The sequence below is a fragment of the Pimephales promelas genome, chromosome 20, assembly GCF_988280905.1.
Source record: "Pimephales promelas chromosome 20, fPimPro1.hap1.1, whole genome shotgun sequence".
Taxonomy (NCBI): Eukaryota; Metazoa; Chordata; class Actinopteri; order Cypriniformes; family Leuciscidae; genus Pimephales; species Pimephales promelas.
In genome coordinates, this window is record NC_142788.1 from 10,368,650 (window position 1) to 10,388,510 (window position 19,861).

The 19,861-nt window shown below is 39.1% G+C and overlaps 1 protein-coding gene across 5 annotated transcripts in view; it reads left to right on the forward strand.

Annotated features, from left to right (window-relative positions):
- syt2a (synaptotagmin IIa) overlaps positions 1–19,861 on the forward strand; it is a 172,916-nt gene that overhangs the window by 97,816 nt on the left and 55,239 nt on the right. For 2 of the 5 annotated variants that reach the window (XM_039689928.2, XM_039689935.2), the window contains exon 1: positions 9,906–10,123. The exons of 2 other annotated variants lie outside the window; for them this stretch is intronic. The gene's annotated coding sequence lies outside the window, so the exon portion shown is untranslated. Of the gene's footprint in view, positions 1–9,905; positions 10,124–10,218; positions 10,281–19,861 lie in introns of those variants that run through there. One more of the 5 variants, XM_039689933.2, reaches the window with a different exon arrangement.

Here is a 19,861-nt window from a genome sequence, read left to right on the forward strand (position 1 = left end):
GATACAACAATGCAGTTTTATGAAGGAGATTTGTTCAGCCAGACGGCGCCATGATGGGTGTGCTGGAGTGTGATAATTCAAGAGCTGCAGGGGAGCTGCTACTGTGATTTATGGGATATATTTTATGTGTTATGAAACTTGTTCTTTGGAAACCCCACTCTCAACAATTGATCTGAGTCATTTCCCTAATTGATAGTTGCCTTAAAACTCCATGAGAGGGGCTGATGAAATATGAAAAATGTACATTAGATAGCGTGCGTGTGTGTGTGTTTAAGATGCTCGATCAAGACGAGAAAAACTAAACAATCACATTTACACTGACTTGCAAGACAATTGATTTTTAACTGATATAGGTGTAAACATTTCATGTGAGGTCACTGATAAAGTGTAAATTATGATGTTTTAAATCCCATATCTACTAAAGATCTCTGAGGTGTGATGTCATTCTGCCTAGTGCGTTTCAAATGATGTAAATGTGCAGTGCTCAACCTCATTATTATAGGCCCTTTAACTATCAGAGAGCTGTCTCAGTCCCCGTCATAAAAGCTATTGATTACTCCACACTCAGAGGCTTTTGCTCAGCCATTGGAATATTGACGTCAGTTTCTCCAAGTCAATATTTCTAGTGCTGGTTATTTTAGGTCTTTCCGAGGTCCTGTGGATACCAGCTCAAATTTCTAAATTCAAGAGTTTCTAAGTGCACTTTGCTGTATTTCAAGTAAATGTGAAAGGTAGGCATGGAATGTCAGAATCAGAAAGAGCTTTATTGCCAAGTGCTTGCACATACACAATGAAATTTCTTTGTACTGAAGCTTCCAGTGCACACGTCGAAATACAACAAGAAACAGTAATACAATTAAGAATTTAATCTAAAAATATATATTTAACATGTACTGTGTCAGTGCATGTTTGGACTTTCAGTTTGTGTTTTGATTGGTTCCTGTTTTTCTTTGTCCTTTTCCCTCAACTCCTTCGTTTCTATGGTTACTATCATTATGATTTCATTTGTCTCATCTGTGTATGATTATCTCGTTTCTGTTTGCTATTTAAGATTCAACCTTTCTTTCACTCCTTGTCTGATCTCTGTTGCGTTGCGTTTATTTGTGTTTTCCCTGCTTGTCAGCTTGTTTGCAGTGTACCATTATTAAAGTTTGAGTTTGTGTCTATAATCGGATTCTTTAGTCTGTGCATGAGGAAACCACAGTGACAATCATATGGCATATGTCAAAATATGGCTATTTAAAATTGCCCTTCTGTATGGTTGATCTTAATCCTGTTTACGGCGGTTGCTGGCTTAAAGCTAGTTACTAACTGATCTAAGATTTCTTCACCACGTAAAAGACAATTATTAAAAGTAAAGTAAAACTATTATTATCAATATTGAAAATAGTTTTTCCAATAGGATTTTTTTTAATAAAAAGTTTTTTTCAAAAACAGCATTTCTGAATCATCAAAAATGTCTTTACTGCCACTTTTGATCAATATAATGCATCTTTGCTGGATAAAATTATCAAGTATTATCATATCATTAAAAAGAATAAGTAGATGTTGGTTGAGTCAGTGTTGCTGCATGTGTTTGGATGCTCAGATGTTCTTTTTTTTTACAGTGAATGACACTCGTCACCTTAAAAATGTTAGTTAGCATAATATTTCAGTCTGTTTATGATAAACAAAACAAGCCCAGTGAGAGGACCTGGTTTATAGCGGCCAAGAACGTCCTACCCGTGCCAAAGCTGCCCCGCCCCGCTCCCACTCCAAGCTGTTTGCAGGATGCTCTATCTGGAGGTATTCCCTCCACACTCACACCAGCTCCAAAGCTGAAACACTACACCCTACTGAAGAGGCCAGACACTCCCTTGTGGGACTGCATGGGGAAACACTTACGAAAGCCTTTTAGCAAAATGAGGGAGTATTGTTTTTAGGTTACTACCGGTGGGTTTTAGATTCTTACTACTGACATAACATTAAGCTTATGTAATATTTTTTGATTCTCCACAGTAGTTTTAGTAGGTTATGAGTCACAAAGGCCTCTGGCTATGGCCGCCTTTAACTGCAAATGCACTGCTGCTATTAAAATTTATTAGATTAGAGATCTGTAACTACTCTCATGAAATGTATTTAATTGCCTCCTGGTATGAACAAAAACGTCTAGAGCAGAAAATTCTCATTTTTGGAAATGTTGCTTCATTTAAGTTCCAACTATTCAAATGACTGTATCTGATTAAATATGGAGAGGATTCATTGTGAGTCATTTAGCGCGAGCTTTCAGAAAGCAGAGAGGTTGAGGTTGTAAATTCAGCTGTCGTAAAATGTTTGTTCGCTCATTTTGGCTTTGATCTAATCAGGGAGTCCCAAACTGTTTTGTCAGCCGAACCACTTAGATGTAAAATATATTATTTTAGAACCCCTGATATTTTAAATTAATATTTCAATATTTTAGCTGACACAACTCTGAAGTATCGTGTGGCGGTCGGGGAGAGTGCCTCTGGGATGGCAGAATGGGGTGGTGGTCCCTCTTTTTAAGAAGGGGGACTGGATGGTGTGTTCCAACTACAGGGTGATCACACTTATCAGCCTCCCTGGGAAAGTCTATGCCGGGGTACTGAAGAGGAGAATACGGCCAATAGTGGAACCTTGGATTCAGGAGGAACAGTGCGGTTTTTGTCCAGGCCGTGGGACACTCTATACCCTCTACAAGGTGCTGGAGGGTTCATGCGAGTTTTCCCAACCAATCCATATGTGCTTTTTGGATTTGGAGAAGGCATTCGACTGTGTCCCGTCAGGATGCTTTGCAGTAGGAGCTTGGTTCGCATTGCCGGCAGTAAGTCAGACCCCTTCCCGGTGCATGTTGGACTCCAGCAGGGCTGCCCTTTGTCCCCGGTTCTGTTCATAATTTTTATGGACTGAATTTCTAGGCTCAGCCAGGGGCTGGAGGGTGTCAGGTTTGGGGACCACACGATTTCGTCTCTGCTCTTTGCGGATGATGTTGTCGTTTTAGCCCCTTCTGACCAGGACCTTCAGCATGCACTGGGATGGAAGCAGCTGGGATGAGAATCAGCACCTCCAAATCCGAGGCCATGGTCCTCAGTCGGAAAAGAGTGGCTTGTCCACTTCAGGTTGGCCCACTTCACCAACATTTACAAGGTTGGTGGAGAGTTCCTGCCTCAAGTGGAGGAGTTTAAGTATCTTGGGGTTTTGTTCATGAGTGAGGGAAGGATGGAACGGGAGATTGACAGACGGATCGGTGCAGCTTCTGCAGTAATGCGGTCGATGTACCGGTCTGTTGTGGTGAAGAAGAAGCTCAGCCGCAAGGCGGAGCTTTCGATTTACCGGTCAATCTACGTTCTTACTCTCATGAGCTTTGGGTCATGATCGAAAGAACAAGATCTTGGATACAGGCGGCCGAAATGAGCTTCCTCCGCAGGGAGGCTGGGCGATCCCTTAGAAATATGGTGAGAAGCTCAGTCACTCGGGAGGAGCTCAGAGTAGAGCCGCTGCTCCTCCACATCTAAAGAGGTTAGCTGAGGTGGCTTGGACATCTGTTCCGGATGCCTCCTGGACGTCTTCCCGGGGAGATGTTCCGGGCATGTCCCACTGGGAGGAGACCCTGGGGAAGACCTAGGACACGCTGGAGGGACTATGTCTACCGGCTGGCCTTGGAACGCCTCGTGTCCCCCCCAGAAGAGCTGGAGGACATGTCTAGTGAGAGGAAAGTCTGGGCATCTCTGCTTAGACTGCTGCCCCCACGACCCGGCCCCGGATATGCGGAAAAAGATGGATGGATGGATTGTTGGATTTCAATATTTTGTCTGAGCCATAGCCATGTTGGGAAAGTGCTCCAATGTATGGCGCGGTTGCACTTTCAGAGATCTGAGTTCGTCATGGCTCCAGGTCCAATTCCCCTCTGTTCTCTCTCATGATTTCCTGTCTGTCCTCTTACTGTCCTATCTAAATAAAGGCAAAAAGTCCAGAAATATAATGCACAAAAAAAAATGGTAATACTTTAGTTTTGGGTCCAATTTTCACTATTAACTAGTTGCTTATTAGCACACATATATTACTAGTAGCTGGCTGTTTATTAGTAATTATAAAGCAGATATTAATGCCTTGATGCATGACCATATTCTACATCACTTAATCCTACCCAATACCTAAACTTAACCACTACCTAACTATTAATGAGCAGTAATTATTGAGGGGGAAGGTCATAGTTAAAAGTTAATTAATAGGGAGAATTGGATCCTAATAGAAAGTGTGACCAAATATTTTCAAATATTTGGCTTTTCTTTTTGCAGAATACTGGTGAAATGCTGTCAATTCCTATCCACAGAAATGCATCTGATTTGAGAACTGCACCAGGCTATGTCACATTTTATATCGATTAATCGTGCAGTGCCACGTTTATTTTTTTTATTTTTTTGACATTCTGTTTCATCGCTAGCTTTTCATCAACTCTCAAACCCCCGTTCCAGAAACCCAGATCTAGATCATGATATCAATGAAGAATAATGTTAAAGATAACAGGTTTCCACACTGCAGAGGCCGGTCTATTGTCCTTGTGAGGAATCAGAAAGAGTGAATGCCGAGCTCCATCCGGTCTCTGCTACGCTTCAGGACAAAATTCACTTGGGGTCCAAGCTGAGGTCACCAGAGTGTGTAATAGATCCAGAATCAGTCAATACTCTGTGGTCACTGAAGGGCTAGTTTCTGAAAGCATCTTACTTCGATCACTTAGATATGGTGGCTGGTCACTATGCTGTAGCTCCTACAAAGGCTGTTTTGCACCATTCGAATGTCTTTTAGTGCTCAAGAAATGCTAACGTACATCTGTATTTTCTGATGTAGTCTGTTGATTTTTTTGGGACACTTGAGCGTAGCAATTACCACAGGCCATGTTTTGAAACTTTTGAGCACTAGTTAGTGTATTTGCTTCTTGAAAAGAGAACTGTGCGTATTTTTAAACCATTCCAAGATCTTGCTTCTAAAATAATCAGTCTCCCTGTAAATGTAAATAATGTTGTGCTTGTGTTTGTGGCAAATATTGACATTGTGTAAGGACCAAACGATCCAGCTCTCGCTGTGAACTAGGTGGAGGACTGGTAAAGGCCATACCTTTCTTTCCTGCTTAGAGTGATTGAGGCGTTATTGATTTCATTTTCATCAGCTCTGAAGGAGGCAGACACACTTAAGGGAGATGGGTAATTTTTTGTGACACATAATAAAAGCCTTGTGAGTCTCCAGCTGTCGATCTCCCAGGTGGCCGAGACTGAAATCACAGTGGACCAACACAGACTAATACGCCAAACCATGGTGTGCATTAACACTTACATGAGCGATGAACGCTGGGGAACACCAGTTAAACCCTGGAATTGTCTACTGTACGTTTTTCTCTCATTACATTTACCTCACGGCTATCGTTTTATTTTCAGTCACAAATAATGAGGGGCTTTTGAGCACTTCAGTGCTTCCATTAGCTGCAGGAAAATGCTTTTGCATTGATTTGAGGTTGACGAAACCGTTTGATGCAGCAAAATGGTACTGTATATGATGCATATGGTAAATTATAGGTTGAATGTCTGTATCATTAGGAATTTTCAGAACTCTTCAAATGCTGAAATAGCTTTTGTGACATTTTAGATGTGACTGTTAGGTCACAGAACTGAATCCCATTATTTAGTGTTTTTATTTGATCTTTATATATCGATATTTGGTATTGACTGAACATTTTTCATGTGTGCGATTAACCCAAGTAGTCATTTTGCTTGGTTTCAATTCCAGTTCAAATTCTATCCAAAATGGATAAAGCATATTTTTTGTTTGCAGATATTTTTAGTGACTTTAGAGAGTATGTTGCATTATTTAAAAAAAATATTTCAGTGATTGACTAGTAAAATCGAGCAAACATTTAGTTTCAGACGGTTGCTGTTTTTTTTTAATTTGGCGACTAGATTGTATATGGTCCAAGCTTGATTATGTATTAACCATCAAGTGTGGACCTGGTTTACCTGGTAGACTATATTCGTCATGGGCTCAGATTGAAAAAACAGTTAATATACCAGTTTAATGTAGACATGTGGTTATGAAACACGGTAGCTTGTTGGTTCTAGATTATTCCAATCAGCTTGATCAAATTTTCTACCAGCTCAACCACATCTCCACCATCTGGTAGTACAGCTGCTACACTTAATATTTGACCAAATGACAAACAACCATAATGCATCATAAGCCACCTATAAGACAGGTTTTTACAGCAGACTATGGTTATATTTTGAATTGTAATTGTTTTCTCTGAGCCCACATATGGTTTCATAAGCATCATCAAGCATGATGGACTTCATGGACTTAAATTATCACATTATGCGTCCTGTGTCTGAATAGAAGTGCTCATTTTACCTAGTGTCAATAATAAAATACCTAATGAACTGGCAGTGCAATGTTGTTTAGTGAATCTTTAATAAGTATTGCATAAAATAAGATATACTAGATATAGTTTAAAAAATAGGTTTTATTAATGTTTTGGATTAAGCATTGAATTGTGGTGTGCTTTAGGCTTAAAGGAAATGTATGCAAATTTAAAGAATAAAATTACTAGTTTATTTTCCTAAAGATTCCAAAGATTAGTCAAGTATGTCTTTCTACTACTAAATTTCATTTGTAGTTCATTGTTTTGCTATATATATTAGTGCTGTACGATTAAAATATTTAATCGCGATTAATCGCATTAATGTCATAGTTAACTCGCGATTAATCGCAATTAATCGCACATTTTTATCTATTCTAAATGTCTCTTGATTTCTTTTTGCCCATTTTTTTTTTTCTCATTTTAATGCTCTTATCAACTTTGGTCTTGTCAGTGGAACCATTTGTCAACTTTTTAAAAGGAAACTTCCCATTCAGAATCTTATTGGCATCTATTTTGGCGTCTCGCGCTCGTCATCCTCTCAAAACGTAACGTTAACCTACTATTTGGCCGGCAAGCTCGCAAACTCAAGCGAGTGTGTGCGACGTTCCTGTTGTTTTGTTTACGGTCTAGTTAGATCCGCTTGCGTTTTGTTCGGCAAATCAACAAAACGTCCTCGCGCGGCGCAAGCCATTGAAATAAATGGGTTTCATAGCGCAGCATGCGAATGCCGCGTCCTGTTGCAAAAGCATGTGAAAGAAAACTACAAAGTTTGCTAGGCCAAAAAGGCTGAAAATCGGGCGAAATAAAAAAATTGACGCCGTAAAAATGGGTTTGCGTTAACGCCGTTAATAACGTGTTTAACTGACAGCCCTAATATAGTATATATGTTGTGTATATATATACTGTATATATATATATATATATATATATATATATATATACTGTATATATATATATATATATATATATTATAAGGCTCTGTGGAATACTTGATTTTGATTGGTCAATCGCACCATCTAGCAGTTTGTTTTCATGGTGGTGATGGCACAGTGGATAAGACACATGCCTTTGGTGCGAGAGACCCGGGTTCCAATCCACTCCGAGACACCAATGTGTCAATGTGAGCAAGACACTTAACCTCTAGTTGCTCCAGAGGCTTGTGACCGCTGACATATATAGCAATTGTAAGTCGCTTTTGATAAACGCGTCAGATAAATGAATAAATGTAAATGTTGTTCCCTGATAACAACCGCTGATGACTTATAACGCAGGCTCATCCGGGTTACTGATGTCAGCAGCGCTTGCTAGGAACGGGTTTTCTTCTCAGAAGTTTTCCTTTTGGTGAGCTAATAAAATGTTAAAACTCAATTGAATCAATATTTTGTTTACAGTTATTTATGCCATCAAGTATCGTGGATTCGCTCTCTCTTGTTTCATACAAACGCAGCTGCTGCCATTTTGTGACTATTTTAAAACTTTTCTAAACTTTTAAAACTCTTATCTCCATAATTATTTATGTGGTGAAATTCTGTGTAATGACTGGTATGTAGGGTTGGGTATCGTTTGAATTTGAACGATTCTGATTCCGATTCCTTGTTTCGATTCCGGTTCCTAACGATTCTCGATTCCGATTCTTTTAAGAGGCAGGGTCAAAAAAGTTTAGCTAACCTTACTAACCAACGGCCTTTCTGAAGGAAATAATCCTTTCTGAAGGAAATACTCCTTCTGTAAAAATACTCCTTCTGCATTTTGCCGAGATTTCGTTATTTTTAGAAAAGCGAAGCCACACTTTGGATCGCCGACGTAAGGTACTCATGTTCGACTCGCGTGGTTATGCCAACACTTCCGGTAGACGCTTCTTCGTTGGTGTTGTTCAGCGGTTTCTTCTTCCGCTCGGCGGACTGTGAATATCGAAACTAGGAATCGAAATTTTAACTTTTGAACGATTCCGGGAAAAACGAAAAGTTAGTCTCGGTTCCAATCGATACTCGATTCTCGATACCCAACCCTACTGGTATGGCTGTGTACCATATCCCTTAAATATCCGTCTAGTGAACTTAACACACCAGCAACTGCTCTCTCCGCGGAAGCTTTGCGTTTAAAGAGCTAATGTAATATTTAGACTCTAATAGTGTCTAATTATTTATATTTCATTAATTATTATCTAACCGACATTTAAGGGTACCCTAAAAAGGCGGATGTTGACGTATGGTCAAAAGACGTCCCAAGACGTCATATAACTTAGACTGCGCTGAATTATTTACTAATGTGGAAAGTAGCCGTGTAAGAAGCGGGATAATGTACATCAACAACAACCGGCTGGATGTACGTTATCCTTTACATACTGTAAGCTATACAAAGTTCTGCCATGAAACTCTAGATGGCACAGGTTGATAGTCCTTAACTCAATCTGCTTGCAATCACATCATTCTCTATAGGGCACAGCTGATTGGTTCCGGTTGTATCAGTAGCCAATGAGCTCGCTGCTCAACCTTCAAATACTTGGTTAGCGTTTGCCTTAGCAGAGCAGCATGCCTTCAGCATCCCTCCACCTTCCCCAGCTCCACCTTTATAGATCTGCTGGGCAAAATAATAATAATATTAATAAATTAACAACACATTATCACGTTCATGGTTCTCCAATATTGGTTAATGGTAAAATGACATGCGAGTAAACACATAAAATTATGTTTTATTATTATTATCATTAAATAATTAAAATCCCCAAAAATAGCTATGGTTAATTAGTACTGACACTGATTATATTGGTTATTTTTTAATACACAGCTCCCTGAAATTCTTGGTTCTGATTGGTCACTCGTGGCATTCTCTACTCGGATATGTTTTTTTTATAATAACACTGACATATTGTCCCAGGCTTGTGTACTAGTCTCATGTCTCTCATGTCACTCTGCATCTCCATACATTTATTTATTTAAGTAGTAAGTGGAATAATGTACAGTGAGTTTATTTAGCAAAAATGACACCTGACTGTACATTATCCCTTACACACGAGTCCACGGCTATTCTCACGCCCTATCTTTATGGGTTTCCTCTGTCGTTCGTTCTCTCTGCTGCAACATATTGTGAACGGCAAAACCTCTGCAGCACCCCTCTTTATAAATTCATTTAATCTCTCCATATTCCCTCCTCTGTCCAGAAAGCCATTCAGTATTGTATTTTACAGACTACATTTCGGTGAAAAACAACAGGGTGTTTTGAGGTCACAGAGTCTGATGAGGATGGCGTGGCAGTGTTTCATATTGACCCGAGCTGATTACCCCACAGCGCAAGAGACGGAGACGTGAGGAAAAAAAAGAAGCGGGATGTATGCAGAGCTGTGTGAGCAGCATCTCCAATCAGGCAGCTTAGGAAGAGGATGGAATGGGAAGGGTGGGGGAAGGAAAACGGAGAGAGAGAGAGGGAAAAGGGTGTGTGTATTTGATAGGGGGGGGGGGATTTCTCTGTGGGAGAGAGAAAGTGGCAGAGAAAGCGCACAGAAGGAGGGGAGGGGTGTATGTGTGTGTTCACTGGAGTGTGTGTGTGCGTAGTGCTGCAGTAACGAGTGGAGAGGGGGAATGACTGCAGTTTCTCGGGCTGATGGAAGAGCACGAGCAGGAGACATCCACGCGCCGCTGAAACGTTAACCCTTAAGTGCCTCGCTGGTGTATGGCCCAGACGCTCATTGAGGATTAGGACCGAGGAGATCACTGCAGTCAGGTGTGTGGTTTATCAATGTGTTATATTCTCAGAGGTGCTGCAAAATGGGATAATCCGGATACGGGAAGGTGGGCACTAGATGGTTATGACTTAATCGTGCAGCGGAGAGGGAAGCCTGTTCGAGAGTGGCAGTACTGCAGTGTGATTCATACATTGGGTAACTCTTCTAAAGCATCTTTTATAGGTTGAGTGTGAAGAAAAGTGGACTCTAAAGTGATGCTTTAAGATGTTTGATCGGAAGGGCTGCAATGGTCCCGAGCTTGGAGTGTTTGTCCCAGTCGGCGCGTCTCTATCCGCTTTTATCGGTTAGTTTAGTTGAACTTGTGGTGCGCACTGATCTCGGGTCAGCTTTCTGTCACACCTCACGAAGGCTGGAGTCACAGACCCCTCACGGGTAGCTGGTCCCGGAACAGTGCGCAAGGGCAAAGTCAGCCGAGAGCTGTCGGCTGGTGGGTGTTTACTCTGTCCGTCAATGGGAGCTGGTCTCTTTCCTGGAGAGTTTTCAAAGGTCAGTCCCGCTGACAGCTGCCGCGTTTCCCCGGAGGGGCAATAGGAACGACACCCTCCTCTCCACCAACGAACGGCGGCAAGACAATATGCTGCGCCTCGTTGGTTCAGCTGCCGTAAGATCAGATCACGGGGAGAGACCACAGACAATGGTGTGCACTAAAAGAGCTCTGCGGTACAGCAGAGAGGCTGGAAACAGAATACATGCCGCTTTCCTTCCTTTAAATGCCCTTTTCGATCTTGTGCTCTTGATAAAAAAACTTGATAATCAGTATCTCTCTTTTTTTTTTTCAAATATTCTCAGATTGAACTGGCTTTACATTTCCTGTCACATTGGTTGCAAATATATTGTGTTTCCGCTTAACGCTTGAGTTGGTTGTTATATTGGATCCTAGAAGTGTCAGTTTGACACAGTGGAATGAAAAGGGAACTTCCTTAGATTATCGGCAGCTCTCTCTCTCTCTCTCTCTCTCTCTCTCTCTCTCTCTCTCTCTCTCTCTCTCTCTCTCTCTCTCTCTCTCTCTCTCTCTCTCTCTCTCGCTCTCTCTCTCGCTCTCTTGGGATTCTCCTGCGGAGGACTGGGGATCACAAGGAAGGGACATTCTCAAGGACAAATGCTGTGTCATCAAGGCTTCAGACCTTGAGCTTGAGTACAGTACAGTGTGGCATTGAGCTTAGATATAATAAGGGAAATTTAAAGATGTGTTGAGTGTATTTGTGCTTTATAGCTCGTCTGACCACTTTGGTTTCAGGTATTGCCTGGTTGGGTTGTTTTTGCTCCTTTTTAGGGTGCTTGTGTTCAGTGTGTGTTCATATGTGTTTGATAAATGAAATGTGAAGGATTATCCATCATATATGACATCTGCATGTTCAATTATCATGTTTCTGATTTTACTGATTTTTCTGATTTTACAAAACCTTTGGTAACATTTTATTTGAAGGGGTGTGCATAAGATTGACATGACACTGTCATAAACATGACATAAACCTGTCATGAACATGAAGGAGTCTTTATGAATGTTCAAGACTGTTGTCATTAAGTGTCATTCGGTAAATTATGACACTTTTAATGCGAAGTTGACATTGTTTAAAATGTCTTTGTTATGACAACTTGACATTAACCAAGAAATCCTAACTAGTCCAATGTGTTCCACTTTACTTGAGGTAAGGGGAAATATCAATGACACTGTTGTTAAAGCATTTGACAGTGTAATAACCCTTAATGATAGGGATAATAACAGTTTGGTTTTACTGTTTTCGAATCCATTCAGCCGATTTTCTGATATTTAGAAGAATATCAGTAACCAGACAATTTCTGGTCTCATTGACTTTCATAGTATATATTTTGGAAGTCAATGAAACCAGAACTTGTCTGGGGGAGATGTAAAATGAGCCTATTTCCAAAAAAAGTGGAGTATCCCTTTAAAAGGGGTTCTGTATAGAACCTTTTAGAGGTTCCAAATATATAGCACTGATGGAACATATTAAGGTTCTATATAGAACCTTTTCCTGTAAGAGTTTCCTTTTCTTATTTTTATTCATTGTCTCCAAAGTCTGTTTTAATTATAGCATCTTGGAAGTTCATAAATTAAATGTCCAATTAGTAGCTGTAAAATGTTAATGCACTATATTCACAACATAGTATTGTGCAAGGAACTCTAATTAATTAATAATCTGCCCCTGTAATCATAATTTGTGTGAAAAGAAATACTGTCAGTAAAACACGTATTTCAGCTGGAAACTTCAGTGAAATGTGTATATAGGAAATGTTATTGGAGTTGTATATGAGTTGTATGTGTTTATCCACTGATGTTTCTATGATGATAAAGATAGTATGTCAAGTAAACGTTTCCCTTCATCTATATTTTATGGTTTCTCTCAGCGGATTGGTAACTAATGTATTAAAAATAAATATCATCATTTAAAAAAATGAACGTATCTTCCCAGTATGCAGCTGAACAATAATAAATCTGAGAGAAGCCGTAAAACAGCTAGTGTCATTTATCATCATGGACACTTGTTCCCATCTCGTCTCGCAAAACAGATTTTACGTTGTGATGAATTGTACTCGATAAGACACAAGTGATGGTCAGTACTCCAATGGATCATAGCTTTTAATAGCAGGAGAACATTATTTAAAAGTTGCTCTATAGAATTGTTAGAAGGACAAAATCACTGTGTAACACCCCTGTCTTCTTCTTAAACGCCTCCTTTCGGGATATAGCTCATTAGTTTGGGAATCATCACTGTCGTGTCCTTATTGACAGTGTTCTGTCTCAAACTCAATCAAGAAATAAGTGTTCTTACAAAGTTATCATGCTTGCCATCATTTGCTCAAACCATGTGATTCTTTTGTTTGTAGATTTAAAAAAATGCATAAAGGACAAGCCCCATAAAAACAACCATTCTCTATGAGTTCAGGAGCCATAAAATAGTGTTTTGCATGCAGGTGTCCCAACTGGTTTGTTCACCCAAAAGTATAAATTCATGTAATCCAAAAACTGTATGACTTTCTGTTCTCTGCTGGACACAGATGAGAGATTATTTGGGTATCTTGCTGTTTTGTCCACACATAGTCAATTAGGTCAAAAGGTTTAATATTAAAAGTTGGACATAAAGAAGACATAAAAGTAGTCCAGTGGTTTAATCAAAGTATTCTGAGGTAATACGATCACTTTATGACATCATGACAAGTCACGTGACATGCAAGAATCAATGAGCTTAACAATGTTGCACCTCGTTGACTTTAATTGTACGGACAAAAGCTGCTGAAAGATTCTTCATTAACACTTTGCAATCTCATTTGAAGAAAAGTCATTTCAAGTCATGTTAATAATCTAAGTCAGAATTTACTTTTTCACATGTGTCAAATCCGCTATCCAAAGCATTTTTTTATGAACACACATTTCCTGGGAATAGAATTCCCTGTTCCATTGGTAACACTCTAATTCGGAGGTGGACAAAGTACACAACTTCCTCACTTGAGAGGTCAAATATTACTAATATTACTTGAGAGGTATAATATTATTAAGTAAATAAAAAAAAAATCGATTTTTACACAAGTACTTGAAAATTTTCCCTGATATGTCACCAGACATTAAGAAATCGTGTTCATTTCAAATACTTATATCACTGACAACAGTAGTTCGGCCAGGATATTGTCATTTAAAAAGTGAAGTCGCAGCCCTTGATTGATGTTGATGTTGTCAAGTTGTGTTTTGGTCTGATGCTCCACCCTCCACCGATCTACCAATCACGGACTCAGTAGTGTTGCGGCATTCGGGTTGCCAGCTCTTCTCTAGTTACCACAGCGGCAAATACACTGTAAAAAAAAAAATGTGTTCAATTTACGGTAAAATACCAGCAGCTGTGGTTGCCAGAAATTTACCGTATAAAATACGGTAGCAAGAATTTACGGTAATAAGATTTTACAGCCTTAACTTAAAATTTACGGAAATTAACCGTATTTAATTATCTGATATAATGTTAAATTATTGACCATTTGAAGTGTTAATATCTGTTTTATACCATTGTAATAAACTGACATCCCCCAATCACAGCAGTAATGAGAATCACATGATATATGGAAACACATCACATGTAGCTCATTCACAAGAAACTTAATATTAACATATAGAAGCGGCACAGTGTCATTCACTCAAACATTAAACACCATCATGGTAACACACATGAAATTTTAAAAAGGCAATAAACATTAATTTAACAACATTAAATGTCACATAAAACCCTAATGTACCTAACTGATTAGAAAAAGACTAAGCAAACTATGAAGAAACAAGTTATTTCAGCAAAAATGCATCAAGTGTGGATTGTCATGCAGGGAATTGTGGGAATGTCAATTTACGTTTTTTCACTGTAAATTATACGAGGAGTTGTTAATTTTCACTTTAAAAACTGTAAATTTAACAGTATTTTACAGTAAAATTACATGAAATTTACCATAAGATATATCACAGTTATTTACCGTATATGGTAAGGAAAGGTTCTGTTAACCAATTAACAGTTTTTTTTAACTGTAGCATTTTTACAGTCTTTTACTTTTAAAATCACGATCATTTTTTACAGTGTGCAAACGGAATCGGATAAAAAAGTTGTGAAACCCTAAAAAACTCGATATGAATCCTAAATACTTTGTTACAAAGTCCGAAACAGAAAAAAAAAAACTCACTGTGTAGGACTCGTCACTTGCCATTGGAAGCTTCTTGTAGCAGCCTATGTTCCTGCTGAAACCTGCAGCATATCTGGCAACCTTAAGTCATGGGGGAAGGTGGGCATACACCCTAATTTGAAAGTGATTGCAGAACCAGTTTTGGCCACAATCTTGCACACAGCATCCTCTAAGTATCAAAAGTGAAAAGTAAATGTCAATGCGTTGTTGTATTATTGTTATATGTACTAGGCTACTTACAGTACCTTATGCCTCTGATTCTATGCCTGCCTACCTACCCCCATATCAATGTCAAATTTATTTCTACAACACAAGTTACATGACCTTTCCATATCTAACGCCATACTCTAATTAGTCTACCACCAAACCAGCACTAAACATAATTCAGCATCAGCTCAGGTAGAGGCTTTGCTCCTACCCAAAAGGTGCGGCCATATCTGCATCAGTGACATCCATCCACGAGTAGAGGAAGCCAGTGTGAACTAGCTTATTTGGCTAATGTGTTCCTCTGAAAAGAGGGTGTGGTTGTGCGCCTGTTTGTCACGGTGCAGTGAAGCCGTATTGCCCTCAGTAAAAACAGCTGCTTAATTGAAAAGCCATAGCGGTGACAATAAACTAAACATTCAATTCGTAATTAATGAGGAACAGCAGCTTTATCTTGAGGATAAAGCACTGAGGCTAAAACAAGCCCATGGATCTTGTTAAAGGAGTCCACAAAAACGTTTGTTGTCTAACAGTGTTACAATTTTTTTTGAGTATAAGTAATACACTGATTTGAAATTAGTATGTGTGACATTTCAGTTGTAATCTACAAATCTGAGAGTTGATTTAGTTTATGTGATGCGAGCAGTCGTTTTATAGTCTGTGAATAGTTTCCACCCTCGCATTTGTTTGTACGTCCAGCTTCGGCCCAAGGGCCGCAAAAACCTCATTAAATGGGAAACAGAGCGGTCTGGAGCCGCTGGGATGTGCGGGGAACACTCATTTTCATCTCACTGAGCTCAATCAGATGGCGTTCCAGCGGAAATGTTCAACCATCAGTAACGAAATGCCTAAGGACAAGATCTGTTTTTAATATGGCCGTACATGTGAGAATTAATGGGAACATCCCTTAACCTACCAGAGTTAAGAGATTAGAAAAAAACACTAAGGTTTTTGGCAATTTCAGCTTGAATGTTGAATATGTTGTATGATTAAATGTTTTAATTTCTGAACTAAAAGTATATTATGTCAGTTTTTTTTTTAGCTTAAATTGATAGTTAGGAATGAAAAATAAATGTCAGAATGCACAGATACTGTAATTTTGAATGGCCAAAAGATGGATTGCAAGACCCTTGTAACATTGCCTAACCCGTTCTCTTCCCACATTTTGACAATGTGTATACTGTACATCCAATGCAGATGGCACCCTTTAACCGACATGTGTGTTGGATGTATACGCATTGTCAAAAGCGTCAAGTTTCAATCCCTTAAGATATGTACTGTAGCAGTGATCCACCTATCAAATTTTATCAAAGATATCTTCATTTGTATTCCAAAGATGAACAAAGGTCTTACGGGGTTGGTACACCATGGGGGTGAGTAATTAATGACTTAATTTTCATTTTTTGGGTGAACTATCCCTTTAAATGCCACTTTTATTTATGTATTCAAAGATTTAATCTGTCATAATGCAATGTTATTAAATTACCACAGTCAAATATCTCAACAAATTTAATTTATGTGGCTAGTTGTGATTAATTCAATGAAATAATTGGCATATCATGTAATTAATTCAATTAAAGTTTGTAATCATTTGACAGTCATAATGAAAACTCTGACTAAACACTGATCAGCAGTAACGGAAAAGAAAGTAAAAATGAAAACATGCTCCATCTGTAGTTGTCCTTGCTGGGGAACAAGGAATTTTCAGCCAGTGCATGTCCTCATGTCCTCATGTGTGGTGTCCTGACTGTCTAGGACGTGTTCACTGTCTCAGACGGTTTGTTGTTTACAGCAGGACTTCCTGTTCCTGCATCCTCTGGCATTATGTGGTGAGCTGTAGGATCTTGATAGTAAGCTCCTCTGTATTATTGGGACTACAGTTTAGATTATTCTCATTCTTCTTACGTTTGACAGTGATGACATACTGTACAGAATGGTTATAGTTTCCATTAATTCTTTGTCACTTTGTGTTTCGGCTGATAGTCGGTCTGTGTTCTGCTTTCTGTTTTTGTCGTATTTGCTTGCTGTCTTTGGTATGTGTGACTGTGCTGCTGAGGTGCAGAAATAAATATAGTCTGCAGACACAGCAAAAAAAAAAATCAATTTTGTAATCAGTGTCTTTGTCTTGTTCTCCTGGAAAAAAATATCGGTAACACTTTACTTGAAGGGGTGTGCATAAGACTGACATGACACCTTCATAACCATGATATGACATTTGTCTTGAATATGAAGTAGGGTTTATGCATGTTTATGACAACTGTCATTAAGTGTCTTTCACTCAATAATGACATTTCTAATGCAAATATGACATTGTTTGAGATGTCTGTTTTGACACCTTGACATAAACCATAACATCATAACCTGTTAGTGTCTTTGTCATGACAACTTGACATTATTAAGGCAACACAACCTGTCAAAAACATGACATAGCAGATTCATTATCAAACTTAAAGGGGAAATGAAGCAGTGAATCAAGTTTACATGATTTACAAGATGGATTTCCAATATAATCAACAATTAGAAACATTACAAATGTAAACATTTAGAAGAAAAAAAGAAAAAACTTTGTATCTTTCGCCGCCAGCGTGGAATAATGGTGCGGGAATGTTTTACCTAACATTAGTCGTTCGCGGTCAAAACACTGGTGTAAACACAGTTTGATGTCGCGATTTTCAATGCCCAGAGCCTGTTAAACTTGAGCCAACCAACCCTGTGACGTCACCTGCCCTGGCGGCGAAAGATATAAAGTTTTTTTTCTTTTTCTTCTAAATGTTTACATTTGTCATGTTTTTTTTTTATATAATTGTTGATTATATTGTAAATCCATCTTGTAAATCATGTGAACTTGATTCACTGCTTCATTTCCCCTTTAAGAAACCACTTAGCTGTCAGGTGTTTGGTTTTGACATTGGCTGTCATGAGGCCATTATAACATTGAATGACAAATTCAATTAGTACCACTGTAGTTGAGGTCACGAAAAATATTCATGACACAGTTATAATGCCTCATGACAGCCAATGTCAAAGTCAACCACATGACATTTTAATGTAATGTTAACCCATAAAGCTAAGTGTTTTTTGAAGTTTGATAATTAATCTGCTATAATGTTTATGACATATTTATGACAGGTTATGCTGTATTGGTTTTAGTCAAGTTGTCATAACAAAGACATCTAAAAAAAAAAGATATTTTTTGCATTAAAAATGTCATAATTGAGCGAATGACACTTAAAGGAGTAGTTCACTTTAAAAAAAAAAAAAACTTTTGCTGATAATTTACTCACCCCCATGTCATCCAAGATGTCCATGTCTTGCTTTCTTCAATCGAAAAGAAATTAAGGTTTTTGATGAAAACATTCCTGGATTTTTCCATTTAATGGACTTCAATGGGAAACAAACGGTTCAAGGTCCAAAAGACAGTTTCAGTGCAAACTGCAAACTGTTCAAAGGGCTTTAAACGACACCAGACGATGAAAATCGCTCATTACAAAAATAAATAAAAAAAAAAGTGTAAGTTTTTATAAGCACAAGTGCTCGCCTTGCTCTGTTCTGTCATGCGTGTTTGTGACTCTCATGTTCGAACTCGTTCATCAAAATGAACGAATATTTTTTCGACTCATTTGGTTCATTCAACGAACAAAATGAACGAAATGACTCGAAAAAAAAAAATATATATATTTGTTGGCTGTGCGAAGTTGCTGGATATTGGCAGGACTTGGAACAAGCTGACGTCTATGCCAATCCAGAGCATCCCAAACATGCTCATTGGGTTACATGTTCGGTTGAGTATACTGGCCATGCAAGAACTGGGATATTTTCAGCATTTAGGAATTGTGTACAGATCCTTTCAACATGGGGCTGTGCATAATCATGCTGCAACATGAGGTGGTCGTGGATGAATGGCACAACAATGGGCCTTAGGATCCCGTCACGGTATCTGTGCATTCAAAATGCCATCAATAAAATGCACCTGTGTTCGTTGTCCATAACATACGCCTGCCCATACCATAACCCCATCGTCACCATGGGCCACTCGATCCACAACGCTGCTAACCCACACGGTGCCATATATGCTCTCTACCATCTGCCCTGTACAATGAAAACCAGGATTCATCTGTGAAGAGAACAGTGCCAGACGCCATCGAATGTGACGGTTACGACAACGAACTGCAGTCAAGTCGCGACCCCGATGAGGACGACGAGCATGCAGATGAGCTTCCCTGAGACGGTTTCTGACAGCTTGTGCAGAAACTCTTTGGTTATGCAAACCGATTGTTGCAGCAGCTGTCTGTGGCTGGTCTCAGACCATCTTGGAGATGAAGATGCTGTATGTGGAGGTCCTGGGCTGGAGTGGTAACACGTGGGCTATTGTGAGGCCGGTTGGATGTACTGCCAAATTCTCTGAAACGTCTTTAGAGACGGCTTGTGGTAGAGAAATGAATATTTAATTCATGGGCAACAGCTCTGGTGGACATCCCTGCAGTCAGCATTCCATTCGCAATCACCCTCAAAACTTGTGACATCTTTGGCATTGTGTGATAAAACCGCACATTTTCGAGTGGCCTTTTATTGTGGCCAGCGTAAGGCACACCTCTGCAATCATGCTGTCTATCAGCATCTTGATATGCCACACTTGAAAGGTGAATGGATTATCTTGGCAAAGAAGTCCTCACTAACAGAGATTTAAATAGATTTGTGAACAATATTTTTCAGAAATAGCCTTGGTCTTTGTACATAGAGGTGTACATGGAAAAGGTCTTAGATCTTTGAGTTCATCTCATGAAAAATGGGGGCAAAAACAAAAATGTTGCGTTTATAATTTTGTTTAGTGTAGTAGG